Below are 12154 nucleotides of genomic sequence, written 5' to 3'. Positions count from 1 at the left end.
GGAAATTCACGGACCACGGGGACGTCTTTGACTTTTGTCACCCTTTTCTTTTTCCTTCTCCGCTACTACAATGTTAGCCAAGAAAGCTCTGTATTCCTTGCGGAGATACTTGCTAGCTTGGACGCAGGACATAAGTTTGAGACCTTTCGAAGCAGTTTCGCCATAGACACATAATAAATCACCATTCGCGAGCGAGAATCGAATCATCTTGTCGAAGCACACAACTTCAGCATGGTTTTCTCGAAAAAAGTTTATGGCTAATTATGACGTCGAAACTTCCGAGTTGCATCGGAATAAGGTCGATTGGGAAAATGTGATTGTTGAGCTCAAGAGTGCAATCACGAAAAAACAGAATTAACGGTGACAGTTCTTCCGGTAGCGACTTCAACATCAAACGTCGAGGAGAGATAGGAGCGCTTACGACTAAGGAGCTTCTCAAATTCGAACGACACAAAGCATTATCGGCTCTAGTATCAAACAAACATGATGCATAAATACTATTGACAAGGAACGTACCATTGACCACGTTGTTGTCGGTCTGGGCTTGGCGCACGTCGATGTTGAAAGTTTTGGCGCGTGCGGCTTGTTGTTGTTGCTGCTGCTGGTGAGGCTGCTGCTGCTGGGGCTCTTGTTTCACCACCCTGTTCGGGCACATGTTCGCGAAGTGGTTGGGGTCACCACATGCGAAGCAGACTCTGACGTTGATCGCGGGTGTCGGAGCCGCATGTTGGCCTTGCGGGCAGGGAACAGAGCTTGATGAGCATGGCAGGAGCTGCGGTGTTGCGAGGACCAGTACGACTGTTAACAGTGAAATGGCCGTACATGTTGCAGTGAGCACAGAAACGACAAGCAATACCCACCGGATGATGATAAGAGCATGTTGGGCAAACCGGGTGGGGACCTGTGTATGCACACTTTACTGGAGGTGCATAAGTAGTTGGAGCTGGACGATGGGGGGCTGCTGCTGGGCTGGTACGGCCTAGAGAGGAGCGAGCAGTGGTAGTGGCAGTGAAGTTCTTGTTGCTGGAGCTGTGTTGTTGTTGTTCTTCTTCCTTCGGCGTGAGGACTTTGATGACTGAGGTGCGGTGGCGGTTGGAGTTAGCGGTTGGTGCAGTAGTAGCTTGATGCAGATGCTTCGAGGGTTTATCCAGACACCGGCCTTAACTCGTTTGTCGTTGATTTCAGCGGCCAGTAAGTAGGTTTCCTCATCGTCTTAGTTTTAGCCGCTTGCACGAAATCTGTGACACAGTCAGGCAGGCTCGGATATACTTCTTGATTGCCATGTCAGAAGTCTTCACCTGATCAGGGCAGATGATACTGAGCTGCTTGAATCAAGCAGTTAAAGCAGCGTTTTTCACCATCCTTCTGCTTTATGTGCCAGAATTCATCTTCTAACTTTTGACGTTCATGAGGAGGGCAGAATTCTTCTAGCATGACCTCCTTGAGTTCGTCCCACGACAGACCGTAGGCTGCATCGTTCCTCTTTGTTTCTCTCGGCCGTCCACCAGTCTAGTGCGCGGGACTGAAGACGCCAGTAGCGTTGAGAGTACGGAGATCGTCGGGGCAACCGCTCCTGTCGCAGAGTGACCTCAATGGAATCAAACCATTGGAACAACGCTGTGGGGCCTCCCTCGCCAGTGAATTCCTTTGGCCCACATGCCTTAAACTGCTTGAAACTGAAGGCAGCTTTGGGAGTAGCTTTAGGAGCTTCGGTTCTCGACTCCTCAGATGATTTGCTGAAGTTCTCGTAACATCACTGACAGCTTTTGCTACTTGTTTGGCGATGATAGCAGCAAGACGTTTGTCTCTCTTTTCTTGGCGAGAAAGTGGGTGACGATATCCAGATGACGACATGGTCTGCAATAGACATCGTCGTAGGTCTCAGACACATCATAATCGAATCTCACCTTACACGTCTAATACTTACTAAAGCTTAGGAACACAGTCGCATAATTGCATAAACATGTAGACACGAAATCACAGATTCACAGAGGAACACATAAGCTCATAAGCACATAAGCACGTAAACACGTAGGGCACAGAAGCACAGAAACACAGAGGCACGTACACATTTAGTCATAGAGGCAGTCAGAATACAGAAACCTATCTGCGATCGTTCGAATATGGCGGTCGCGTCTAGTGTAGCGATTAGCATAGTATAGCGCATAGCATAGCGAGCATCATAGCGTACAGCTTCCCTCATAGCAGTAGCGAGTTGTTAACATTTTGAGATAGGAGAGCAATGCGGGTCGTGTGTGTCGATTGAAATGAGAGCAAAAATCAAGTAAGTTTTCCAAAATTTTAAACGGATAAGCAGTCAAACGCATATAAATACATAAAATCAACGAGTTATCAGAGTCGGCAGTGTGGGCTCAGAATCGAAACACATAAAAATCGAGAGATAGATTGTCTGCGGCTATTAGACATTGACTACCAAAAGCCAATTCGACTATTCTCAAGGATCTGTCGTACACATTTAACTTTCAAGATAGGCCTCTGCCTCGATTCTTGGGCATCCAGCGCACATCCCTCAGCCATACTGGGGTTAGGTCGTTGGAGTCCATCGAGACTTTGGTGAGTGTTTGGTAAAACCATGGACAAGCCGTCAAGGTTAGGGTTTCACCCCTGGCTTGACAACTTCCCCTTGATTTCAGTAAAATAGAGGAGATTATTCATCAAAATATGGATTTCACTCCTGGTTTGGTATAATTCTCCCCGTTAAACAAGCGTTCGTTATTGAAAAAGAATTAATTTGTTTGCTTGTATGAAAGGTGAACTGTTCTACCAAATGATTGAAAGATTCTGTCATCTTAAACTTGAAAATGGAGAGAGTTGGTGAGTCAAAAACAATGAAGAGATCATTGATAAGTTTGATAGAATCTGTTCCAAGTGAAGACGACTGTATATACTATGTCATGATTCTCAAAAACAGCAATGAATATGAGCAAGGTGATAGTGAAAATACGGGTTGATCAAGCAATTTATTCGAGAATTTGCGGCTTTCACACCTAGTCTGACTTAATCGCTTGTCTTTATTTGAAAACTCGAGTGAGTGATAGTGTAGCGTAGGCGAGAATAGCGAAGAACAGTAATAAGCTCATACGTAGTCCCTAATGGGCATGCACGAGTCGATCTATTGGGTCCTAACTATAGACTAGGTCTTTAAGACATCGACCCGAACTAGGTCGAGTCTGTCTAATTCCCCTATATATGGCTCTGATACCAATCTGTCACACCCCAACTGATGCGGAATCATCGGGCGCGGCACTGAGCGAAACAGATTGTCCAGAAGTTTCCATAACAATTATCATTACCATTAATTTAAATTAACATGTCCCATACCATGCCTCGAAAGGTAAACAAATTATTACAGACAAAATCCAGGCAATAGTTCTATTCCGACAACTCAGATTTTGCAAAATTGGCTTAATTGTTTTATCTGCTTCTAGAGACTCCTGTTTTCAGATCTACAGACACTATTTGTTGGGCTCTAGAAGCTTATTCTAGCTCGCTTTCTAGCAGATAAACATCCTAATTACCTGTCACATACGTTAAATAAAAGTCATACACATAGGGCAAAGGTGAGCATACAAGTTTGATATTAGCATATAGAGTTCGAAATAGTTTACGGCATAACCAGCACGTAACAGAGGAAAACGAAGCATGTTAATTATCGACACGGATCTATCGATACCAATGACTGCGGGTTGACTGCTCAAGGAGCATTCGCAATACTTGATCACCACTGTAATCCATGCAAGTAATTGTCCTTAACAACCCCCGCATGAGCGGGTGCTGAGTCCAAACTATAGTACTATCGTCGTTTGAAGGCAGGTAGACAACATTCCATGTGTAAACATAACAAACAAGCATTCATTAAGTCACGTAATACATGTGGTAACAGTTAGCATTTAAAATATTGCGTAGTGTGTTCGATGTGGTTCGTATAAGTAACGTATGTGACACCCAAAAGTGCTTAAAGCAGAAAGGGTCGAGTATACTCACAGCGGTTCATCAACTACCGTCCGATCGAACTGATGTCCGACCCACATACACTTTGTATCATTTTGCGCGTCACTTATCGTTATGCTATCAATCTGTTCAGGCAAACCCTACTCTATAGTGCTCCCTTCAATCCATCAATCTCTGTGAGTATACTCGATCCCTTTTGCTTTACGCACTTTTGGGTGTTACATACGTTACTTATTCTAAATCACATCGAACACACTACGCAATACTTTAAACGCTAACCATTACTGCATGTTATACGTGACTAATGAATGCTTGTTTGTTATGTTTACACATGGAATGCTGTCTACCTGCCTTAACGACGATAGTACTATTAGTTTGGACTCAGCACCCGCTCACGCGGGGTTGTTAAGGACAATTATTTGCATGGATTACAGTGGTGATCATGTATTACGAACTGCCTTGGGCAGTCAACCCGCAATCATTGGTATTGATAGGTTCATGTCGATAACTAACATGCTTCGTTTTACTCAGTGTACGTGCTGGTTATGCGTAAAATTATGTCGAACTCTATATGCTATTATCAAACTTATATACTCGCCTTTACACTATGTGTATTGACTTTATTTTAACGTATGTGACAGGTGCTTAAGGTGTCTATTTGCTTGGAAATCAAGGCTAGGAAAGAGTCCTAGAAACCAATAAATAGTTGTCTGTACTAATGAAACCTGAGTTGGAACAGAACTATTTGACTAGATTTTGTCTGTAATAATTACGTTATCTTTTATGACATGGTATGGGACGTGTTGTTTTAAATAATTGGTAATTGTAGTTGTTTTGGAAACTTCTGGACAATCTGTTTTGCTCAGTGCCACGCCCGATGTTTCCGCCATCAGTTGGGGTGTGACAGATTGGTATCAGAGCCATAACTATAGGGAATTAGGCAAGACTCGACTAGTCGGGTCGATGTCTTAGAGACCTAGTCTATAGTTAGGACCCAATAGACCAACTAGTGCATATCCAGTAGGGATTATGCATGAGCTTACTGCTATTCTCGCCTACGTTACACTATCACTGCACTTGAATTCCCAATTGTGAATAAGCGATTAAGGCGAGATTAGGTGTGAAAACCGCAAACTCTCGATTAAATTGCTTGTTTGGTCTGTATTTATCTATAAAACGCGAGAATTCGCGTTGAACCAGGAGTGAAATCCATACTTTAGCGCGGATTTTCGTCTATTCTATTTGAAATAGGAAAGAAGTTGTTAAGCCAGGGGTAAAACTGACGTGATGTCGTGGGTCACGCAAATTTAATCCCCAAACAACTGTAGTTAGTGGTAGTAGGGTATCGAACTCAGGGAGTATGTGGAAGATGTGTCGATTGTATAGCTTTGTACTTAAACTAATTATTAGACTAAATTGCAGAAAATTAAAATTCAAGAGTTTGGATTGTTGTTTTAGAAAACTAAATTAAAAACTAATTCAAATCAAAGTTGGTTGTAAAACAATTAGGAGAGAACAATGATCACCTTAGGTTTCAGTTTCTTTAAACAGTTGTGTGTAATTCCACTAGAAAGAGTTACATAGACATAACTCGTGTATATATGATTGAAGTGATAAAAGGGAACAAAGTACTCGGATTAGATAAACGCGAGGTTGTTTCCCGATGACCTATTAATCAATAACCAACCCTAACCCTTCCCGTGATATCTCGGTTGCCAACGGCACCAAGAACGTACGATTAAGACTAGAAATTGCAATATTGATTAACAAACTACAAACAATCAAACATACACCATGACATTCAAGCAACGCAAGATATCATTCTAGAAATGCAGAAATTAAACACACAAAAGTTCAAGAAACATTCACCTAAGATGATCACCGAAGAGTTTAGCCGGACATGGCTCGGTGAATCATCATCATAATCAAACTATTGTTCATACGAATCAAAAACAAACCGAATGATAGAAATTGTTCACAAACCAAGCACAAGCCAAAATTCGCCCCTATGTGTCCAAGAACCGTCCAATGATGAGAATGTCAAAAGACACTCCAAAAACGACTTAAAATGGCAGTTACACTTTTTGCTCGCAGGCTCCACCGTAAATTACGGCTCCACCGTAATTTACGGTGGACATCAATCTTTACGGCTCCAACAACTGTGTTACGGTGGTGAAAAATGAAATCAGGTCTACCGTAAATTACGGTAGAACCGTAATTTACGGTACTCAGCTGCTTTAACTTCTTTTTTCTTTCTTTTGTTTCCTCTCGACCCGTTCTCCACCAAAGCCTCCAAAGCCTTTATCCATCTTTTAGCTCCTAAATCGTACCTGAAACATAAGCATCGTAGTTATCTAATTCAAGATAATTACACGGTTAAATGGAGGATTATTTCATCTTTTAACATGCTTAAGGGTTGTCCAAAGGACCACCCGTCACATCCCCACACTTAACCGTTGCTTGTCCCAAGCAACTCATCAACATGATTTCAAAACAAGTGATCAAATCAAACCAAGCAAAGCATGCAATTTCTTTACCAACCCCTTTTTAACACCCAAGCAATGCACCCCTCTCAAATTCTCTCCTCTCGGCTACAAGTGAAAACTAGCAAAGATAAGCTAGACACACACTAGGCAAACGGGTGGTTGCACAATCATAAGCTTGTACCTGAATCGATCATTCTCCTAAAATGGGTCAAACATGAATGCAAATCAAAGGGACTTCAAGGTTGTAACGTGGCTAGGTGTATAGGTAGGAAATGGAATATATATGAGTAGTAGCGAAAATTCGACCCGGTCTTTTTATTACAAACACAAAACCAACTAACAAATACACTACTATATACAAGACAATTAATTTTTCTTTTTTTTTCTTTTTCTTTTTTTTTTTTTTTAATCAACATATAACACATTAACCAAACTACTTCAAACTCACAAAACTACTAATTCTATCACTAACTATAAGACCGGGTCAAATTTGGGTAAATTTTCAAGTAAGTAGCTAGGGGAAACAAATGATAAGCTTTAAAGGCACAAAATGGGCAACTAAATGACCAAACCCCCGCCCCTCTCACTACCATGCTCATATATATAATAGGTCCAACCCCCCAAATCCCACACTCGCTCACACCAACGACGAGGCTACCTAATGCCCTTATCCTTTCTACATTCATGTTTAACTAAGGATTCAAATCGCATTCAAGCACAAGTTCTAACGCACCCCCACCCGTAGCCACTCTCATCAAAGATTATTTATGTACAAGTGTGGCTACAACTCTCACCAAGAATGAAAAGGGTACAAGGGTTGCCGGTGCATTAACTTGGGGATAAATTAGGGCGTCAAGATTTCACATTATTTTGCTTGGCTTAAAATTTTAAATTTTCAAAAATCTTTCAAAAAATTCCCCCCATCCCCACACTTGGGATACATTGACCCCAATGTATGGCTTTGGGAGGCTTTGATCACTAACCCAATCAACATCCACAAAAGCTTTTTTCTCAAACCCCAAATTTCTTTTTGTATTTTTCATTTTTATATTTTTTTTTTTTTTTTTATTTTTTTTAAACACGACACCACCAACAAACACCAACCCAACAATCAACCACATGATCAATCACCACCCATCCTCCCAACCATAATCAACATAAACCAACAAATATATAAACTATACACAAGAGAGAATACCACCTGATCAATAGTAGCGCGGTCCGGAGGTCCAAAGATGGATGACATCATATCATTCCACTCTCCAAATCCGAATGCGCCGCTGCTACTCCCCTCTTGTTGTTGGTCCCTCCTGTCGCCTTGGGTCAAGCCACTGAGAATGGTGGAGTGGTGGAGTCGGATAAGAAATGCTACCATCATAAGGCGGCAATGAAGCATAGTCCACATGTTGTGGATCTTCAACAACCGGCCTTCCGGCATGCCAATCCGCATGCATCCGCCTCATTTGATCATCATGATATCTGTTATTAGCATCCACCTCTCGAGAGTATGCGTGGGTACGGTTCCATGACTCATTGCGATCGAAGCTATGTTTTAACGACCGCTCTATGCTTGCACTATTCCTCGTGTTTTGATCATACAACGTCCTCTCCGGCCCCGACCAAGTATCAAAAATGGACGCCGAGGGCGTTGGCTCTCGATCACCTCTTGCATTGAACCACTATAAGCCCACCCCGGCTCATACGGTTGCTGCGCGTAGTCGTAGAACGTACCACCATGACCACCACCAAAACCCCAAAACCAACATTTGCACCACCCTGCGGCTCGTCCGCATAATCCTCGTCCCCACTAGGAACCAACTCTTCATCGCTTTCCGGCTCATCCGGCTCTCCCGGTAACAACTCCCTTGCACCCAATTTCAATGCCCTCCACCGTTGACCCTCCGATTTCAACTTGTGATAACGTTCAGACTGAGTATACGTCCAAACGTTTCCCAACCTATCCAAAGTAAAAGGCTGGTGCCTTTTCGTCAAACCTCGGTCTTCGGATGTGAGTGCCTTCTGCTGTTTCATCAAACCCGTTATGATGCGACAGTACGGGACGATGTCTCTTCCGTATTTGTTCCGGCATATCCACAAATGGTGCATAATCAGGTAGCGTATTGGAAAGCGTGGGACCCATGCATCAATGAATACAGAACAGGTATCTCTGGAAACCTCACCTGTTCTTTATCGCCTCTTCTTGGAATGACATTAAGCAGGCAGATTGTATGCAACAGTTTGGCTTCTATCTTCAAATTCTTCCGGTATAACACACCACTGTACCTACCGGGCAAAAACAAATCCGCTAACATGTCGTTCCATCTCACGTGCTTCTCTGGTTTGAGCAATAAATCATCAAGCGTGGGAATCATGTACTCCTTAGCCGGGAGACTGTCATACTTTCCCAGCTTCTTCAACGTGTCGAATGACATCTCAACGGCACCCCATGTACCATCCCGATCAACTTCATTTGTGATGGCTTGTTGAAGTTGTGACATTTAAGTGTTGCCATCCACTCCTGAATCTCAGTCATAAACAGATTGCTCTTATCTTTGTCAAAACACTTGAGCGCTCCTTCCCACCCAAAGCACGAAACTTAGCAAACACCCGAACTGGCCAAACTGGGGTTCATCAACCTCTTTTTCACAAATAAATGCGGCAGCCTTGTTTTTTCAACTTGTTCATGCAGTCGTTGTAAAGGTTGGCTGCCAAATTTCGGTTGATCATCCAACGACCCCGAATTCCACACCGGCTTATCACTGGGTCTAACTCCATCTCTTCTTCTTCGCCTTCACTTTCGCTTTCACTAACCCTACCCATATATTGCCTCTTCTTTGATGGTTGCTCCTTTTGCTTGCCCTTGCCTTTTGATGAAGATGAACTTGAACCCGCTTTTTCCTTGGTCCTTGCCATTTCCTACACACATGAGGCAACAACAAAAACAAACACCAAATTAAACCCACTTTTCAAAATCCTCCCCACACTTGCTTGTTATCATGGTTGTAGATGTTAGTGAACCAAAAAGTATATCAAGAATTTTTCAAAAATTGGGCATGGTGTCTCTACAATGTAGAGCATCCCAAAAGTTCACTACTTTAACCACAAATCCTACATCTACAACCATCAACCATGTTCAATAATCAATTCATAATCATATCTTAACAACAAGCAAGTGGGCAAGAACACATAACCTAAATCACCTTGTTCTTCACAATGTATCACCATAATATAGCAAAGTAAGTGTTCATACCTTGTTTCAAGATGGAAGAGTGCTTGTGAAACCAAAAATCCCAAAACCCCCAAATTATCTCAAACTAGGGTTTCAAATTCGACCCCAAAATTGCGTTTTCTCTGAAATCTCTCCTCACAATCACAAAGCTTGTGAAAAATTAGTCAATTTAGACCAAGATTCCACTTGATTTGGACAGGAATTGAAGGTTTTATGAGAGATGGAAGGTGGAAGAACAATGGAGGTTGTGGGTCTTGAGAGAAGAAGATGGTGATGGAAAGTGAAAGATGAATGGTGGATGGGTTATTCACGTGACCAGGTTGTTGTATTAGATTTTATTATTATTTTTTTATATACATGCGGACCCAAACGACGGACTGAATTTCTGCGTACCGTAATTTACGGTCTCACCGTAAATTACGGTGAGACCTGAATGTCACTTCTTGCACCGTAACACAGAGATCTACCGTAAACCCAAATTTCAACCACCACCGTAAATTACGGTATTACCGTAATTTACGGTAAACACTGAATAATTCTTGCCGTAACTCAGTAGGATTTCATAAAAGCCCAAAAATGTAAATCCACCGTAATTACGGCTGTACCGTAATTACGGTACTCGCTGGGCATCTTTTGCAAAAATGATTTATGTGACAAAATTTTTAGTTTTATTTTTTAAGTTTTTCGATTTTTTTTTTATTTTTTAATTTTTTCAAAAACTTGTAAAAATTACCCTACCCCCTCAAAAATCCCGTGTTGTCCTCAACACAATGTAAGAGCAATTCGCGACCCGAACATCCCCACACTTGTTTCGAACACGGACTTCGAGGAACTAGGCAATTGTGCAAATATACAAACAAACAAAACAAAACTACTATGTACACTACCACCAAACCTGGGCCTCTCATGGTTGTTCCTCCTCGACCGGGCGTAAGATGTAGCCCGCTTTGTCAAGCTCCAAGTTGTTGATGTCATTTCCTTCCAAGTACGGCTTCAAGCGGTGACCGTTCACCGTTTGTTGTTTCAACGTTTGCTCATCTTGGATGTCCACATCACCAAATCGCCCAACTCTTCGAATAACATACGGACCCATCCATTTGCTTTTAAGTTTGCCCGCGAACATTTTCAATCGAGAGTTGTACAACCAAACTTTCTGCCCCACTTCGAACGTTTTCTTGCGCAACTTCGCATCATGTACTTTCTTTAATTTATCCTTGTAAGCCGATGCACATTCGTACGCTTCATCTCGAATCTCTTCTATCTCGCTTAATTGTAACTTCTCAACTTTCCCGCCTCATCGTAATCCGCGTTTACTGTCTTGATCGCCTGCACCATGCGCCCGATGTGCCAATTCCATTGGCAAGTGACAACCCTTACCATACACCATCCGGTAAGGTGTTGTGCCAATCGGAGTCTTGTAGGCCGTACGGTACGCCCACAAAGCATCAAACTTGCTTGACCAATCCTTTCTATCCGTTTTACCGTCTTCATGAGGATCTCCTTGATTTGGCAGTTGGACACTTCGACTTGTCCACTGTTCTGATGGATGGAAGGGTGGCGACTCGGTGGTTCACGCTATATCTTCAAATAATTTTCCGAAGTTAAAGTTTTGAAATGTGAACCACCATCGCTGATAATAACCGCGGGATTCCAAAAGCGAGAGAAATCAAATTTACACAAAAACGAATAGGTCGTTTGTTCGTGTTGCAATAGCCTCAATCCACTTCGAGACATAATCCACCGCCACAAGAATATAAAGGAAGCCATTCGAATTCGGAAACGGACCCATAAAATCTATTCCCCATACATCAAATATCTCTACAACCAAGATTGGTTGTAGTGGCATCTCATCCCTCTTCGATATGCTACCCATCTTTTGGCAATTTACACAATTTCGGGCGAACTCAATTGCATCCTTAAAGAAGTGGGCCAATAAAACCCACAAGAAAGTACCCGATAGCCGGTTTTATGCCCACTAAAATGACCCCCGCAAGCGGACGAATGAGCATGAGTTAAGATTTCTAACACTTCCGTCTCGGGCACACACCTCCGTATGACTTGATCCGGTCCGATCTTGAAAGATCCGGCTCATCCCAAATGTATTGCCTCACTTGGACCATGAATTGTTGACGACGCTTTTTGGTCCAATGAGTTGGAATGGCACCCGTGGCCAAATAATTAACGTAATGAGCGTACCACGGTGCAACGAAAGTGGACACGGCTAACAACTGTTCATCGGGAAACTTTCATTAATCTCGCTTGCATCATCGGTCCCTTCCACCGGTATTCGAGACAAATGATCCGCTACTACATTCTCACTTCCCTTCTTGTCTCGGATCTCTAAATCGAACTCTTTAATAACAAGACCCACCGAATCAAACGCGGCTTCGCATCCTTTTTCTCCATCAAATACCGAACCGCACTATGATCCGAATAAACCACTACCTTGCTTCCCCAAATATACGAG

This window comes from Helianthus annuus, chromosome 9 (genome assembly GCF_002127325.2).
Source record: "Helianthus annuus cultivar XRQ/B chromosome 9, HanXRQr2.0-SUNRISE, whole genome shotgun sequence".
NCBI classification, from domain to species: Eukaryota; Viridiplantae; Streptophyta; class Magnoliopsida; order Asterales; family Asteraceae; genus Helianthus; species Helianthus annuus.
The sequence above is the reverse complement of the archived record's forward strand: the minus strand, read 5'-3'. Positions refer to the sequence as shown.